Source organism: Silurus meridionalis, chromosome 10 (genome assembly GCF_014805685.1).
Source record: "Silurus meridionalis isolate SWU-2019-XX chromosome 10, ASM1480568v1, whole genome shotgun sequence".
In the NCBI taxonomy this organism is placed as follows: domain Eukaryota; kingdom Metazoa; phylum Chordata; class Actinopteri; order Siluriformes; family Siluridae; genus Silurus; species Silurus meridionalis.
In genome coordinates this window covers 25,080,101-25,089,982 of record NC_060893.1, presented here as the reverse complement: position 1 = coordinate 25,089,982, position 9,882 = coordinate 25,080,101, and the positions used below count along the sequence as shown (strand labels likewise).

Sequence of the window (9,882 nt, the reverse complement as noted above, 5' to 3'; positions counted from 1 at the left end):
ACCAAGGACGATTGATTAATATGATTTAATAACTGCTTAATATTTATGGCGTTTGGCAGAAGCCCTTTTCCATTTTAATTATATCATTTATACAACTGCTCAGCTGCAGGGTTAAGAGCCTTTCTCAGGGGCCCAGGAGTGGCACCATGGTGTGACTGGGATTTATACTCACGACCTTTGAAGCCAGAACTCAATGCCTTCTACCCTCTCCCCTATTTACTCAATGTTGTCGGCAACATCCTTTGTTTGTAGCGTAAAAACGACAACATGAAATGATTCATTTCCTGTACAGAGTTTCAGGTTTCACTTCACTATTGAAAGATATTTCACATGCACCACCAACACAACTTGAGCTCTGGTGCTATTTCAAGTTCAAAGTGAAATGTAAATAGTAAAAAGAAGGCATTGTCTGGAGGAAACCTTACTCTTGCCAGCAGTCTTCTGAGATGTTGGAGAGGTTTTAATTATCATAGATGCACTATGTGATCATTATTAATCAGATGTTCATGCTCTACTGTGCTTCATACATTGCATACTCAACACCTTCAGACTAGACTTGAAGTGGGTGCAGGGGGAAGTTCCTACAGCCTTTGCTCTGGTTATTCTTCAGGGCAAATTTGCTCCAGGTTCTTTAGGTTTCTGGAAATTCCTGTGTTGCTTTTGGTCTTGTGTTTAAGAAGCCATTCTCCCGCTATATTCTCCCAAACAGGTGCCTCTTGTGATGTCCTCATGTCCATCCATTCTCCCTTAGTAAAGCAGATGAAGAAAAACATTCCCAGAGTATGATGTTACCATCACCGTGTTTTACTAAAGTGTTATTTGGACAATGGAAGTCTGATCCTCAAGATGTTTTGCGGTGAATATTGTTTTAATTTCAGCTACCTCGAGCATAATACACTATTTTTTTCTTCAATACAAGTTCGGTTTCAATAATGTCACATGGACGTTGTCATTTTTGAGAATTTCATGTTTTAAGCTGTTTAGTAAAAAAAACTCAAATATTTAAATATTATTTTTTACAAACTTTTGAAACTATCTTTTAATAGTCTTCTATTCTATTCTTCAGAGTCTTTGTTACAACAGCCATGATGCCGCTCATGTGACCACACCTCCTTCTCCTATTCCTCCATTCTTCTTCTTTTACTCACTGATGATCTCACTTATTTATAGTTCAGTTTTATACAAAACCTCTTCCACCTGCTCGCTAATAAACACTATCTATCTATCTATCTATCTATCTATCTATCTATCTATCTATCTATCTATCTATCTATCTGTCTGTCTGTCTGTCTGTCTGTCTGTCTATCTGTCTATCTGTCTGTGTAGCAACACATCTATCTTCTCGATATACAGGGAGTGCAGAATTATTAGGCAAGTTGTATTTTTGAGGATTAATTTTATTTGAGGATTTAATTTGAACAACAACCATGTTCTCAATGAACACAAAAAACTCATTAATATCAAAGCTGAATATTTTTGGAAGTAGTTTTTAGTTTTAGCTATTTTAGGGGGATATCTGTGTGTGCAGGTGACTATTACTGTGCATAATTATTAGGCAACTTAACAAAAAACAAATTCATACCCATTTCAATTATTTATTTTTACCAGTGAAACCAATATAACATCTCAACATTCACAAATATACATTTCTGACATTCAAAACCAAACAAAACAAATCAGTGACCAATATAGCCACCTTTCTTTGCAAGGACACTCAAAAGCCTGCCATCCATGGATTCTGTCAGTGTTTTGATCTGTTCACCATCAACATTGCGTGCAGCAGCAACCACAGCCTCCCAGACACTGTTCAGAGAGGTGTACTGTTTTCCTCCTTGTAAATCGCACATTTGATGATGGACCACAGGTTCTCAATGGGGTTCAGATCAGGTGAACAAGGAGGCCATATCATTAGATTTTCTTCTTTTATACCCTTTCTTGCCAGCCACGCTGTGGAGTACTTGGACGTGTGTGATGGAGCATTGTCCTGCATGAAAATCATGTTTTTCTTGAAGGATGCAGACTTCTTCCTGTACCACTGCTTGAAGAAGGTGTCTTCCAGAAACTGGCAGTAGGACTGGGAGTTCAGCTTGACTCCATCCTCAACCCGAAAAGGCCCCACAAGCTCATCTTTGATGATACCAGCCCAAACCAGTACTCCACCTCCACCTTGCTGGCGCCTGAGTCGGACTGGAGCTCTCTGCCCTTTACCAATCCAGCCACGGGCCCATCCATCTGGCCCATCAAGACTCACTCTCATTTCATCAGTCCATAAAACCTTAGAAAATCAGTCTTGAGATATTTCTTGGCCCAGTCTTGACGTTTCAGCTTGTGTGTCTTGTTCAGTGGTGGTCGACTTTCTGCCTTTCTTACCTTGGCCATGTCTCTGAGTATTGCACACCTTGTGCTTTTGGGCACCCAGTGATGTTGCAGCTCTGAAATATGGCCAAACTGGTGGCAAGTGGCATCTTGGCAGCTGCACGCTTGACTTTTCTCAGTTCACGGGCAGTTATTATGCCTTGGTTTTTCCACACGCTTCTTGCGACCCTGTCGACTATTTTGAATGAAACGCTTGATTGTTCGATGATCACGCTTCAGAAGCTTGGCTATTTTAAGACTGCTGCATCCCTCTGCAATATATCTCACTATTTTTGACTTTTCTGAGCCTGTCAAGTCCTTCTTTTGACCCATTTTGCCAAAGGAAAGGAAGTTGCCTAATAATTATGCACACCTGATATAGGGTGTTGATGTCATTAGACCACACCCCTTCTCATTACAGAGATGCACATCACCTAATATGCTTAATTGGTAGTAGGCTTTCCAGCCTATACAGCTTGGAGTAAGACAACATGCATAACGAGGATGATGTGGTCAAAATACTCATTTGCCTAATAATTCTGCACTCCCTGTATAGTAAAGGAGTAAATAAAGAGGCGGGGCTAATGTTAAAAAGCCTGTTTGTGTGTTTGTGTTGAGAAGGTTTATGGGAGAAGCTGCTCAGGCTGTGATGAGAACAGAGGCTTCACCTGTTGTGCTTCTGTTCATAGTTGGAAACATTTCTGGAATGTTTGCTGCGCGCCCACAAGGTGTGCGTTTGTGTGTGTGCGTGCGTGTGTGCGTATGTATGTGTATGTGCGTGTGTCTGTGTGTGTGTGTCTGTGTGTGTGTGAACCAACCACAATTTTTTCTTCTCATTCTAGAATTTAGATGTTTCCACATGTTCAGACAGAGCCCAAAGACACCGAGACACGCACAGTAAGTTTCTGTCATTGTGTGTGTGTGAGAGATACAGAGGACAACAACAGGGCATGCATGCCTGTAGGTAAACAGGATTTTAACAAATGCATTTAAATGTGTGTGTGTGTGTGTGTGTAGTTTGTTGTAGCTTTTGTGTTAATATGGAACAGTTATGAAACCATGGTGAGAGACAGAGGGCAGCAATGTGGAGGCATTTGTTTTGGACTGAATGAACCACACACATTGTTGCCCAACAAATATCCAGTGTGTGTGTGTGTGTGTGTGTGTGTGTGTGTGTGTGTGAGTGTGTGTGTCCAGCAAGACGAGTGTGACTCATGGCGTTAATACCCGCCTCCACATCCCGAGGCACAAATATTATTACTCCATGCCGATTTTTAGTTCTTTACCGTGAAGGTGTTTATTAACAGCATGGTATCGTTACCATAGCAACAGCTCATACATCAGGACTCATATACATTTTATTTTTATTCACAATGAAAAACATAATCACTGAAAACTTGCTCTGGTATTAGAGGAATGAAATATTATTATAACATACAAGATAAGACCCAAAGTATTATACCTGACTTTTTCCACCCACATGTGGTTCTTCCTCAAACATTTACCACAAATGCTGTAGCAATGAATTTTCCCTTCACTTCATCTAGAAGAACGGAACCTTGAAGAAGAAGCTCCCTGAAGATCTGCTTTATATGGGCTGGAAAATGTGGAAGATCTCCTGCTGTAGAGCTTCAACCCTATTGAAGACCTTTGGGATGAATGTGAAAGCTTTCTTCACCTCAGGAACCTCCTCACCTTTTCACCTACATCACTACCTGACTTTACTACCAGCATTGTAGCTGAATGAATCTCCACAAAATCTAGTGAAAAATCTGCCCAGAAGAGTGGAGCTCATGAAAACAGGAAACATTGACTGGATGTGGAATATGATGTTTAAAAAAGCACATAGCAATCTTATGGTCAGGTGTCTCACACACACACACACACACACACACACACACACACACACACACACACACACACACATACAAAAATTCATCAAAATCCATGAAATCCAAAGAACTGGTGGCTGAGAAAAGACAAAATCAGAGGGAAAGAAGGAGAGAGAAGAAGTGCTGAACTGCAGGATTGCAGGGTGTGGCATACTGAGGTATTTCACATGATTTTGTCACTGTGTGTGTGTGTGTGTGAGTGTGTGTGTGAGAGAGAGAGAGAGAGAGAGAGAGAGAGAGAGAGAGAGAGATGGATTTATTCTGATTCCATCAGCATGACTAACACTGCAGAAGGGCACTGTTTTACTGTCAATCATTTATTAATTTATTCTCCACCGTATAAAAGAAGAAAAGAGTAGATGAAAGGAAAATAGAAAAGAAGAGAAAACAAAAGAGGAGAAGAGAGAAAAGGAGGAGAGATCAGAGAGGAAAAGAGATCAGAAGAGGAGAGAAGAAAAGAGAATAGAAAAGGGAGAAGAGAAAAAAAAGAAGAGGGAAGATTAGTGAGAGGAAAAGAAAAGAGAAGAAAAAATGGAAGAGAGAGAAAAGGGAGAAGAGAAGAGAAGAGAAGAAGAGAAAGAAGAGAAGAGGAGAAGAGAAAAGAGAAAAGAAGAAGAAGAGAAGAGAAGATAAGAGAAGAAATGAAGAAAATAAGAGATGAGCAGTGAAGAGAAGAGAAGAGAAGAGAAGAGAAGAGAAGAGAAGAGAGAATGATGATGAGAACAGAGGAGAATAAACATGAAAAGATCAGAGACCACACTATATAATAGAATAGTTGGTTTCTATAGTAACAGATCAGGTGTTCATTTAAAAGACAAAAACCTCATCAACCACTGTGTGTGTGTGTGTGTGTGTGTGTGTGTGTGTGTGTTACAGATGGTGATGAATTAATGGCAGTTAATAGATCTACAAAACCAAACACAAACACAAGTCAAACAAAAACACACACACACACACACACACACACACACGTTTACTGACACATCAACAAGACTATATAATTGACACTGCCTGAAGACATGGAGAAGAAAAGATCAGGAACAGCAGAACACAAACCAAATACAGAATGTGGAAAGTTTGTGGACACCTCACGCTAAGGTTTGCTCTGTGCTTCGTTTTGAACATCCCATTCCATCTTTAGTCCCATTTTCTGTTATAATACCTCCACTCTACTGGGAAGATGTTGATTTTGTGGAGATTTGTTCTCCTTCAGCCACAAGGGTGTTAGCAAAGTCGGTACTTATGTAGGTGAGAATCCTCCTGAAGTGAGGAGGCCTGGAGGTTCCAATTCATCCAAAAGGTGTTCACTTGGGTTGGTGCTCTATAGCAGGAGATCTTCCACATTTTCCGATCAATAGAAAGTAGATCTTCATGGAGCTGGCTTTGTGTACTTTGTGTAAAGGAGAACTTCCAAAAATGTCCTCAACTATTGTGTCTACAACTTTGTGGTAACAGTTTGAAAAAGAAGCACATATGGGTGGAAAAAGTTCTAATATTTTTGACCTTATCTTACTGTCATGTATATTATTATTATCCCCCAAATAAATTGTGTTTATTTGATTTTCCTAATCCTGTATGTCTCAAAGCGTTCCATTTCTCAAAAACCACAGCAAGTGGAACCAGACTGAAAAGGGAACTCGCATGCTTCTTGGCGTCGCCTGATCATCTGAGTCACCAGCGTTACTTCAGCCATCGATGAGTCACAGGCACATGGAGGATCCGTGAAGAAGATGTTGTTTTTTAGGAATATTCTAGTTCATGCTGTATAACGTCCATGAAAGAAGTGGGTTCCTGTTCTCACTTATGTTATAGCAGCTGTTAATATACTCTCCGTCAATGGCCTTGCTTTTTATTGGCTCCTAAAGTAAAAACATTTCAAAAACAGTTCCAACTTTGACCCCGTTCCAAAAATGTTGCAATTACACACACATCGTTCATATGGAGCTTCTGCTTTACACCAATTGTGATGAAGAGATAATCACTTCAACAGTCATAATGTCATGCCTGATTTTATATATATACAGTGTTGGGCAATACTGTATATATACACGCTACTGGTAACGCAGTTACTTTTGACAGTAACTAATACTGTAACGTGTTACTTTTCAAATAAAGTAACTCCGATAGCGTATGGTGCGTTACCTGTTACTTTTATAAATGAATTAATTTGGGCTAAAGTGTAGACTACAGTCTAACCTGTTTACAGCAGAGATGCATTGTAGGATTGGTGGATGAACCACTGTAAACACGAAGAAGACGCACTGTGGGCGTGTCTCCGTTTATTCAGGTCTGTGCGGCAGTAATGGCGAGGCGAGGCAAAAGCAAGACGAGTTTCTCAAAGTGGAAATATGCTCATTATTTCACTTTAGTTGAGTATAAAAACAAAAACATTTAAGTCAAATGTAAGTTGTGTCTTTCTGGTTTGAAGCTCGTATCTACTGTGATAAACAGCAACTCCAATCTGTTGAAGCTCCTCCAGAAACTCCACGCCTCGACGAAGCTAGAAGCTAGAAGCTAACCCGGTGTTCTGTTCTACATTGTTGATAGTTTTTATACTTCAGCTGTGAAAGGAACATGTTTAAGAGCTCAACACAACAGCAGAAGCCACTTTAGTGTTTGATTGTGAATATATTATTCAGCTTGTTTTGTTATTTATTTCAGAAATGCTTGTGATATATTCAGTTTGTGCTGCTCTGACTTTAATAAAATAGTGTTTAAAAATTACTGTGTGTTTAAGTCAGTTTTGTGTTTGTAGACCATAACGCATAAAAGGGCATTAATGGAAACATTAAAGAAGCTTCTTTAAAAAAAGTAACTAAAAAGTTACTTTTAACAGTAACGCGTTTTTCAACTTTTGTCAACTTTTTGGTGTAAATAATCAACAAAGTAACTGAGTTACTTTATGAATTAATTAACTAGTAACTGTAACTAGTCACTATTTCCTAGTAACTAGCACAACACTGTATATATGTGTGTGTGTGTGTGTGTGTGTGTGTGTGTGTGTGTGTGTGTGTATATATATATATATATATATATATATATATATATAGAGAGAGAGAGAGAGAGAGAGAGAGAGAGAGAGAGAGAGAGAGAGAGAGATTTGGGGTGTAATGGAACACAAAATTCACAGTTGGTATGTACCTCGTTATCAAGGTTAACTTTGTTACATTTTGGGGAAATAAATGTATTATTTTTTTTTTTATTAATGCAGTTTATTATTATTAACATTTGTTAACAACAGTTTACATTAATTATATATATATATATATATATATATATATATATATATATATATATATATATATATATATATATATATATATTCTTATATATAATATGCCTGTTTGGGTAAATAAAATATGAAATAATATTTAATGACATTTTATAAAAATAAAAATCAATTGTAAAAATATAAAAAATCAAATGAATGCAGTTCACTTTTTTTATTATATTGATTAAATTGATTTAATTGACACAAATTTAATTCAATAAAATGAAATACATGGAAAAATGTAATGTAATGTAACGACTCGTAAACACGAGTTTATCTGTGATTTCATTAGTATGCAAAACAAACGTTTTACTCCGCACTACAAATGGTATTTCTGGTACAGATCGAGTGGCCACAGTGACACTGCGCTAACTCTAGTTTCTTTTTTTTTTATACCCCTGGCATTGTTGTGCATGTTTTCAATATGAATAATAATACGAAGAAGTAAAAACAGTGAAACGGTCAAACTTGCTGTGCACCACTTAATACGTTTGTGAGGGAAGAGATGGCAAAGAAAAAGCTATCAGATTTCACCTCTAAGAAGAGCTCAAATTAACCAAGTAAAAATCATCACCAAGTTTTAAGAAGCTGCAAAAACTTCAAAATATTCAACAAAAGTCCATTCTTTACCCATTTAAAACCACTGTGATCATAAAAAATAGACACAAAGAAAAACTCATGAAAGACCAGAGCCTATACTCAGACCAATACAAGAACAGAGAGATCAATAACATTATATTTAATAGAGGAAACCCAAAAGCCTGGTACTCAGCAATCAGACACCGTTACCCTTACAGAAATAAGAAAGGGCATCTGTAATGGATGGAAACTGCAGGTCAGAGCAGAGGAAGATTAAGATGTCATGCTAACAATCAATTTACCATCAGACACCATTAACAATCAGACATGATCTGCCTCCCCCTCCTCCTCCCCCCAGTATCTCTATTAATGACCAGTAATGCTTAAGGCAACTTGTGTTTCTAAGATAAATGCAGTGTGTGAAATAAGTAGCCAGTATTTTCCCCTGCTGATAGAAAGACTTCTGCTTCAAAAGAGAAGAGAAATGAAGAGAATTTGAATGTGAACACACACGTTTATGTATTTCTGCCTGCAGACTTTGGTATTGTACACACAAATTCCAGATGTACCACCAGCTTGCAGACCCGATAGAAGAAGGAGTAGGATCCAGCTGGATGCAGGAGCTTGTGAACCTAATGATAGCAATGGTATAATCAAGCATGGATTCATGGCAGTGTCAGAATAGTAGGAGTAGGAACCAAATTAAATCAAGGGTACAAAGATCTACCATATTAGCTTCAAATGGAAGCGGGAGATTATAGACCTCAGCATGGTAGGAGTGGGATGGGATTCAGATGGAAACTGTATATTAAAAACAGCAGTAACGTACATGTTTAGAAGGAAGCAGAAACTTGTAGACCGGTGCAGTAGAAATGACATCCAGATGGAAGCAAGGGCTTGAAGACCTCAGCATGGTGGGAGGAGGGTCTAGCAGGAAGGTTCTGGAGCTTAAGTAGAATTCTGAGAAGTGTCTATAGGTAAGCAATTGAGAGTCTTTACCAGCTTCATTACAGTCTGGCTTGGAAGTCAAGTCAAGTTTATTTCTATGGCTCTTTTCACAACAGACATTGTCTCAAAGCAGCTTTACAGAATTTAACAGTTAAAGTGAATGGTGTGTATTTGTCCCTGATGAGCAGCCGTGGCGACTGTGGCAAGGAAAAACTCCCTTAGACACTCAAAGAGGTGGGATCCAAATGGCACTGGTACGTCTCTGGATGGTTCGGAATGTTTGCGGGGTCAGCATCTCCATCTTCAAAGCTGTGAAGAATCGTAAGGCTTTACAGCAGGTCGTGGGAGCTGCTCAAAACATTGTGGAACAGCTTTACTACACTGGAGAACCTATACCAGGCCAGAGTCATCAAGAGTGTTTGCGAAATGCAAACGGACAGTGTTCATCCTGATAGATGATGGTGTTCATGACAAATGCAATGGTCTCTCCAACCACAAAGCTTTTACTGCTTAAAAAGACGAGTTATTTTAGATATTTTATAGGAGATTTTTAATTCTTGATGTGAACATGTTCATTTATATATGGAACAAAGAGAGAGCGAGACTGAGACAGAACGACAGACAGAAGTACCGAAATAGACAGATGAATTGATAGAATATGAGAAAGAGAACTAATGGAAAATGTTTCATAAAATCGAAGAATAAACCAATATTTCATCTCAAAGTGAATAGAAGTTACCACATATAGTCTACAACCAGTGAGTCTTCATTTCAGGGAAAAATCCAAAAAAAAATAAAAAATAGCAAAGTATTAGTATAATCATCAACAAGTTCTAA

General features: G+C 38.4%; 1 long non-coding RNA gene across 2 annotated transcripts; it reads left to right on the top strand.

Moving 5' to 3' along the window:
• The first annotated feature begins 2,988 nt into the window (after positions 1 to 2,988).
• On the top strand, positions 2,989 to 6,248 carry LOC124392892. 2 transcript variants are annotated; one of them, XR_006927242.1, is made up of 3 exons: positions 2,989 to 3,083; positions 3,198 to 3,315; positions 5,834 to 6,248. It is a non-coding gene; the product is annotated as an uncharacterized LOC124392892 (long non-coding RNA). The 2 variants fall into 2 exon arrangements; XR_006927243.1 differs by having other exon boundaries at positions 3,198 to 3,319; positions 5,858 to 6,248.
• Positions 6,249 to 9,882: the final 3,634 nt, after the last annotated feature.